The sequence below is a fragment of the Borostomias antarcticus genome, assembly GCF_949987555.1.
Source record: "Borostomias antarcticus genome assembly, chromosome: 17".
Classification (NCBI taxonomy): Eukaryota; Metazoa; Chordata; class Actinopteri; order Stomiiformes; family Stomiidae; genus Borostomias; species Borostomias antarcticus.
This window is the reverse complement of record NC_140250.1, coordinates 172,262-179,664: the sequence shown is the minus strand read 5'-3', so window position 1 is coordinate 179,664 and position 7,403 is coordinate 172,262.

Below are 7,403 nucleotides of genomic sequence, written 5' to 3'. Positions count from 1 at the left end.
CCCCCAAACCCCTCTCCCCCAACCCCCTCTCCCCCAAACCCCTCTCCCCCAACCCCCTCTCCCCCAAACCCCTCTCCCCCAAACCCCTCTCCCCCTCTCCCCTCTCCTCCAAACCCCTCTCCCCCAACCCCCTGTCCCCCAAACCCCTCTCCCCCAACCCCCTCTCCCCCAACCCCCTCTCCCCCAAACCCCTCTCCCCCAAACCCCTCTCCTCCAAACCCCTCTCCCCCAAACCCCTCTCCCCCAAACCCTCTCCTCCAAACCCCCTCTCCCCCAAACCCCTCTCCTCCAAACCCCTCTCCCCCAACCCCCTCTCCCCCAAACCCCCTCTCCCCCAAACCCCTCTCCTCCAACCCCCTCTCCCCCAAACCCCTCTCCCCCAAACCCCTCTCCTCCAACCCCCTCTCCCCCAAACCCCTCTCCCCCAAACCCCTCTCCCCCAAACCCCTCTCCCCCAACCCCCTCTCCCCCAAACCCCTCTCCCCCAAACCCCTCTCCCCCAAACCTCTCTCCTCCAACCCTCTCTCCCCCTCTGTGTGTGTGTGTGTGTGTGTGTGTGTGTGTGTGTGTGTGATTGTCTGTGTGTGCATGTGTGTGTCTGTGTGTGTCTGTGTGTGTGTGTGTGTGTGTGTGTGTGTGTGTGTGTGTGTCAGCTCCGTGGTGCTGCAGCGTTTCGTGGGGTTGACGGGGGAGAGCAGGAATGTCCGGCTGCTCCTCCAGAGCCTGTGTGTCCAGCTGGCCCAGACCTACCACCCCCAGACCCCCCTCTCAGAGGTACCACCCCAGACCCCCCTCCCAGACCTACCACCCCAAGACCCCCCTCCCAGACCTACCACCCCCAGACCCCCCTCCCAGACCTACCACTCCCAGACCCCCCTCCCAGACCTACCACCCCCAGACCCCCCTCTCAGAGGTACCACCCCCAGACCCTCCTCTCAGAGGTACCACCCCCAGACCCCCCTCTCAGACCTGCCACCCCCAGACCCCCCTCCCAGACCTACCACCCCCAGACCCCCCTCCCAGACCTACCACCCCCAGACCCCCCTCCCAGACCTACCACCCCCAGACCCCCCTCCCAGACCTACCACCCCCAGACCCCCCTCTCACCCTACCACCCCCAGACCCCCCTCCCAGACCTACCACCCCCAGACCCCCCTCCCAGACCTACCACCCCCAGACCCCCCTCCCAGACCTACCACCCCCAGACCCCGCTCCCAGACCTACCACCCCCAGACCCCCCTCTCAGACCTGCCACCCCCAGACCCCCCTCCCAGACCTACCACCCCCAGACCCCCCTCTCAGACCTACCACCCCCAGACCCCCCTCTCAGAGGTGCTAGCGCTCTACAAACATGCTCTATACTGTTATTACCACTGTTATAACTAATAACCACTGTTATTACTACTGTTATAACTAGTAACTACTGTTATTACTACTGTTATAACTAGTAACCACTGGTATTACTACTGTTATAACTAGTAACCACTGGTATTACTACTGTTATAACTAGTAACTACTGTTATTACTACTGTTATAACTAGTAACTACTGTTATTACTACTGTTATAACTAGTAACCACTGTTATTACTACTGTTATAAATAGTAACTACTGTTATTACTACTGTTATAACTAGTAACCACTGTTATAACTACTGTTATAACTAGTAACCACTGTTATTACTACTGTTATAACTAGTAACTACTGTTATTACTACTGTTATAACTAGTAACCACTGTTATTACTACTGTTATAACTAGTAACTACTGTTATTACTACTGTTATAACTAGTCTAACTAATCTATATATATAGAAACACTGTTGAATATATATATAGGTCAGGAATATATGACAGTATATAGGTCATATATTCAGCTATGAAACTAGCAGATAAGTAAACATTGTGTCCGTCCATAAACTGTGTCCTTCCTGTCCAGGGTCTCCCTCAGCTGGCCAATGAGTTCCACGCGCTGCTGGGGCGGGCGGGGCCCCGGCGCCCCACGGTCCTAGTGCTGGACGGGTTAGACGAGCTGTCAGAGGAGCACGGGCCGGACCTGAGCTGGCTGACCGTCCCGCTGCCCCCCCACGTCCACCTGGTCCTCTCCGCCACCACCGACTCCGCCTGCGCCCGCTCCCTGCAGGTGGGCGTCCGAGCATCAACAACAACAACAACAACAACAACAACAAGGCCGGACACGGAGACCAGCACAACCTGCCTGCATCATGTTCCACATGAGATACAGCGTTTCTCACCAGCGTTTCTCACCAGCGTTTCTCACCAGCGTTTCTCACCAGCGTTTCTCACCAGCGTTTCTCTCTCTCTCTGTCTCTCTCTCTCTCTCCCTCCCTCCCTCCCTCTCTCTCTCTCTCTCTCTCTCTCTCCCTCTCTCTCTCTCTCCCTCTCTCTCTCTCTCTCCCTCCCTCCCTCCCTCTCTCTCTCTCTCTCCCTCTCTCTCTCTCTCTCTCTCTCCAGACGTTAGCCCAGCCCTCCCTCCTCTCCCTCCCTCCTCTCAGTCCTGATGACATCACCGCGGGGGTGGAGGGGAAGCTCCGTGCCGACCGGCGCCGTCTCCAGGACTGGCAGCAGCGCCTCCTCCTCCAGGCCTGCGCCTCCTGCCCCTCCCCCCTCTACCTGGAGGCGTCCTACGCCCAGACCGTCCCCTGGAGCTCCTCCGCCCCCCGGGGCAGTCTGGGCCTGGCCCCCGACCTGCGGGGCCTCTACCTGGGCCTGCTGGCCCGCCTGGAGAGGGCCCACGGGGAGCAGCTGGTGAGACGGGCCGCCACCGTCATAACGGTGTCCAGGAACGGAGTCACAGAGGAGGTGGGTCAGGGAGGGAGTCAGGGAGGAGGTGGGTGGGGCCTGAGGGAGTCAGGGAGGAGGTGGGTGGGGCCTGAGGGAGTCAGGGAGGAGGTGGGTGGGGCCTGAGGGAGTCAGGGAGGAGGTGGGTGGGGCCTGAGGGAGTCAGGGAGGAGGTGGGTCAGGGAGGGAGTCAGGGAGGAGGTGGGTGGGGAGTCAGGGAGATGGGTGAATGGTTCTGGTTCTGTATGAGGGGCTGGTGAACGGTTCTGGTTCTGTATGAGGGGCTGGTGAATGGTTCTGGTTCTGGTTCTGTTGTGTTGATCAGGAGCTTCTGGACCTGCTGGCGAGAGACACCAGAGTTCTACAGGAAGTAGCGCTGTCCCACCCGACCTCCTCCCGCCGTCCCAGGGTGCCGTGCGCGCTGTGGGCGGGGCTAAGGCGGGACCTGGCGGGTCACCTGACGGAGGCGGAGACCGACGGCACCTGGGTGTTCCGCTGGACGCACTCGGCGCTGGCGATGGCGTGCGCGCGCCGCTACCTCCGGACGGACGACAGCCGCATGGCCGCGCACGCCGCCTACGCAGACTACTTCCGGGCCGCCGGCGCCGACGAGCACGCGCACGTGTTCCAGCCGCTGGCGTGGACGCTGGGAGAGGAAGAGGAGGAGGAGGAGGAGGAGAAGACGGGGGTGAAGAGTTACGTGTTCAACCTGCGTAAGCTGCACGGCCTGCCCTATCACCTGGTGCGCTCGGGGCAGATCCTGCCCTTCCTGTCCGAGTGCTTGTTCAACTACGACTTCCTGCTGCACAAGGCCTGCGCTCTGTCCCTGCTGGACATCGAGGAGGACCTGAAGAAGGCCGTGCTCCCAGAGAAGTGGGTAGAGTTCACATTCAGATGCACAAAACTTTATTGTCTGTCATGACAGAAAATCGTCGTTAGACTGACTCAACAATCAACACAGGTTGGCACAACACAACAGCTTACAGTACTCTAGTTAGCAGGAACACACTCCTCTCTCTCTTTCTCAAACACACATAGAGTGTGTGTCCTCCCTCCATTCTCATCCCCGTCTCCCGGGGACCCACTGCCTCTCCCCTCTCCTCCCTCCCCCCCCCCCCCGCCCTCCCCCCTCCCCCCCCCCAGGGAGCTGCTGGACGTGGAGGTGCTGGCGGGCGCTCTGCAGATGTCCAGGCCCGTTCTGGAGCAGGACCCTCGCCAGCTGGCCTCTCAGATCCTGGGCCGTCTGGGTCAGCTGGTCTCAGAGGACCGGCCCGTGGCTCCAGGTACTGAGCAGCTGACCGGGCCCAAACACACAGTATATAGTATATAGTATTTGGACCCTCAGTCGGTCTGACCCAGTCACGTGTCTGGGAGGTGTAGGACAGCGGTTTGGGGTCCAGGTTTGTCTGGGAGGTGTAGGACAGCGGTTTGGGGTCCAGGTTTGTCCAGCGGTCTCTCTCTGTGTTCTCTGTCCAGGGGACCCGTGTAAGTTCTCCTACCTCCACGCCCTGCTGGCCCAGTGTGCCCAGTCCAGCCTGCCGGTCCTGGTGCCCTCCTACACCTGCCTGCTGCCCCCCGGGGGGCTGCAGCACACCCTGCTGGCAGGTCAGGGGATTACGGGGTCTCAGCTCGGCTGGGGAGGGAGGGATAGGAGAAGATGATGATCAAATGATTTGATGTAAAAGATTTAAAGTGACTTCTCTCCTCTCCTCTCCTCTCCTCTCCTCTCCTCTCCTCTCCTCTCCTCTCCTCTCCTCTCCTCTCCTCTTCTCTTCTCTTCTCTTCTCTTCTCTTCTCTTCTCTTCTCTCCTCTCCTCTCCTCTTCTCCCCTCCTCCTCTCCTCTCCTCTCCTCTTCCCTCCTCTCCTCCTCTCCTCCTCTCCTCCCCTCCTCTCCTCTCCTCTCCTCTCCTCTCCTCTCCTCTCCTCTCCTCTCCTCTCCTCTCCTCTCCTCTCCTCTCCTCCTCTCCCCCCATCCTCTCCTCCTCTCCTCCCTTCCTCTCCTCCTCTCCTCTCCTCCTCTCCTCTCCCCTCTCCTCCTCTCCCCCCATCCTCTCCTCCTCTCCTCCTCTCCTCTCTCCTCTCCTCTCCTCCCCTCCCATCCTCTCCTCCTCTCCCCTTCCCTCCCCTCCCCTCCTCCTCTCCTCTCCTCCCCCCAGGCCACAGCTCCAGTGTGACCTCCCTGTGCGTGGGTCAGCGGGGGTCCGTGGCGGTCACCGGCGGGGCGGACGGGACCCTGAAGCTGTGGGACCTGGAGCTGGGCCGGGTGGTGGGGGCCCTGGAGGGCGAGGGGGGCGTGGTGGGGGACGCCCTCACCCTCGGACTGGGGGACACGGTGCTGGTCATCCGCATGGGGCAGACTCTACAGGTCAGGGGTCGCAAACTGGGTTCTGTATTTTGAGCCAAAATTGTTTTTATTTATTTAAAAGTTTTTATTTTGTCCACTTTGTTGGCTGAAGACAGTCAGTCTGTAGAAACGTCTCTGTCTTGACCGTCTGCGCTGCAGGTGAGAGAGGTGCATTCTGGGAGAGTGCTGTACACTGAGAGTGACTCCATGGACGTTCCCGTGGTAACCACGGCCTGTGACGGACAGCTGCTGGTGGTCTTCTACGATGGAAGTCCCCTGGTGAAGGTGACGCCTAGCATCCACAGCCCTAGAACATGACACTGGCCTCATTACAGGTGTAATGGCGCGTGTGTGTGCGTGTGTTTGCGTGTGTGTGCATGGCTGTGTGTGTGTGTGCGTGGCTGTGTGTGTGTGTGCGTGTGTGTGCATGGCTGTGTGTGTGTGTGCGTGGCTGTGTGTGTGTGTGTGCGTGTGTGTGCGTGGCCGTGTGTGCGTGTGTGTGCGTGGCCGTGTGTGTGTGTGCGTGGCGGTGTGGGTGTGAGTGTGCATGGCCGTGTGTGTTTGTGTGCGTGTGTGTGCGCGTGGCCGCGCCTGTGTGTGTGTGTGTGTGTGTGTGTATCAGGTGTTGGACCTGGCTTCGTCCTGCTCTCTGCTGCACTGTGTGAACATCGGCCTGCAGTGTGACGCCGTCCACAAGGACCGCTCCATCCTGGTGTCCCACAACTCCGTCAACGACTACGTCCTGTTCGCCTACAGGTCAGCGCGCTCACTTCCTGTTTGTGTTGTTGTCATCTTCTGTCAGCTGTAGCTTCTATGTTCTTAGTCTTCCTGGTTCCAACACTCTCATCGTCCAAAACAGGACAAAATGTATGCTTTAAACCCTTCAAATGTTCATTTTAAACCCTTTTAGATGACAGCAAACGGGGCAGAGAACAGGTCATAGGTCACACTTGTCCCTTCTGGAGGCCGTGACCTCATCAGCGTGTCACGTAGCGCTGTTCCCAGACCGAGGAAATCAGCTCAGAGCAGAGCGGCGCCAGACAGCAGGCTTCATCGTCCGCGTTCGGAAAACATTTCCTCAATTATTCATGTCGGTGCACTTCCTCTGTGTCCGTCTGGGTAATCCAGTCTGAGCCCTCGTCACACCTGAGCCCTTGTCCCTTCTTCTTCTTTCGTGTAACGTCAGAGGTCCAACTCGGTGTCGTGTAGCCATGCCAACATCTCGGGTCCTAGGTCAAAGAGGCTGGCTTCCGAGGGTGGTCTGTACAAGGGGCAAGTGGTGATTATATGTTCGGCTGTCTGTTCAGGGTCACCGCACTCGCATGCCGCACTGTCTGCCAGGCCCCACTTCTTCATCGATGTTTTAAAACGACCAACCCCAGTTCGCAGGTGGTTCAGTGTGGTCCATTGCCGGCGTGGTAGGTCGTCTCCTCCTATGGCGCCACCTCCTGGGTCCCAGATGTAGTGATGGATGCGGGAGGGCCCTGCTGACTGCCACTCCTGCTTCCAAGCTGCTGCCAGCCAAGCATATCTGGAGATGTCCTCAGAGATGGAATTGAGCATCTCTTGCGCTGCCTTGTTGTAGGGGTGGCGGGATTTGAGTCTGCTTGGAGGAGCCGCTGTTGTTGTGGTGTTGTGCAGGATGTGCCACTCATATCTTTTTGCTTTCCTGGCCAGGGCGAGGGTGGCAGCCTCCCGTCGGAGGCCGGCCGGGGCTATTCCCGCGAGGACTGGCAAGAGGGACACTGGGGTAGGCTTCAGGCATCCAGTAATTATTCGGAGGGCACTGTTTATAGCCACGTCAACTTTGCTTGTATGAGGGCTTCTGCACCAGACTGGGGCGCAGTATTCCGCTGCAGAGAAGACCAGAGCTTGGGTCGATATTCGCAGAGTCTTAGCGGATGCTCCCCAGGTTATTCCCGCAAGGCGGCGGATCAGCGCAACCCTAGATGTAACTTTGGCCTTGACTTCTTCTAGATGTTGTCTGAAGGTCAGGGTCCGGTCCAGACGCACACCGAGGTACTTCGGAGCTTGCTGGACCTCCAGGCGTTTGTTGTCGACACGCACCTCCAGTTCCCTCTTTGCTTCTCTGGTGCTTAGATGGTATGCTGCTGCAACTGTCTTTCCGATGCTGAGCTGTAGACGCCACCTTCGAAGGTATGCTACCAGAGTGCCCATATCTTTGTTAAGGCCATCTTCCATCGCCTTCCACGTTGGACGTCTCAGCATGATGGCAAGATCGTCTGCATAGCCGTACTTT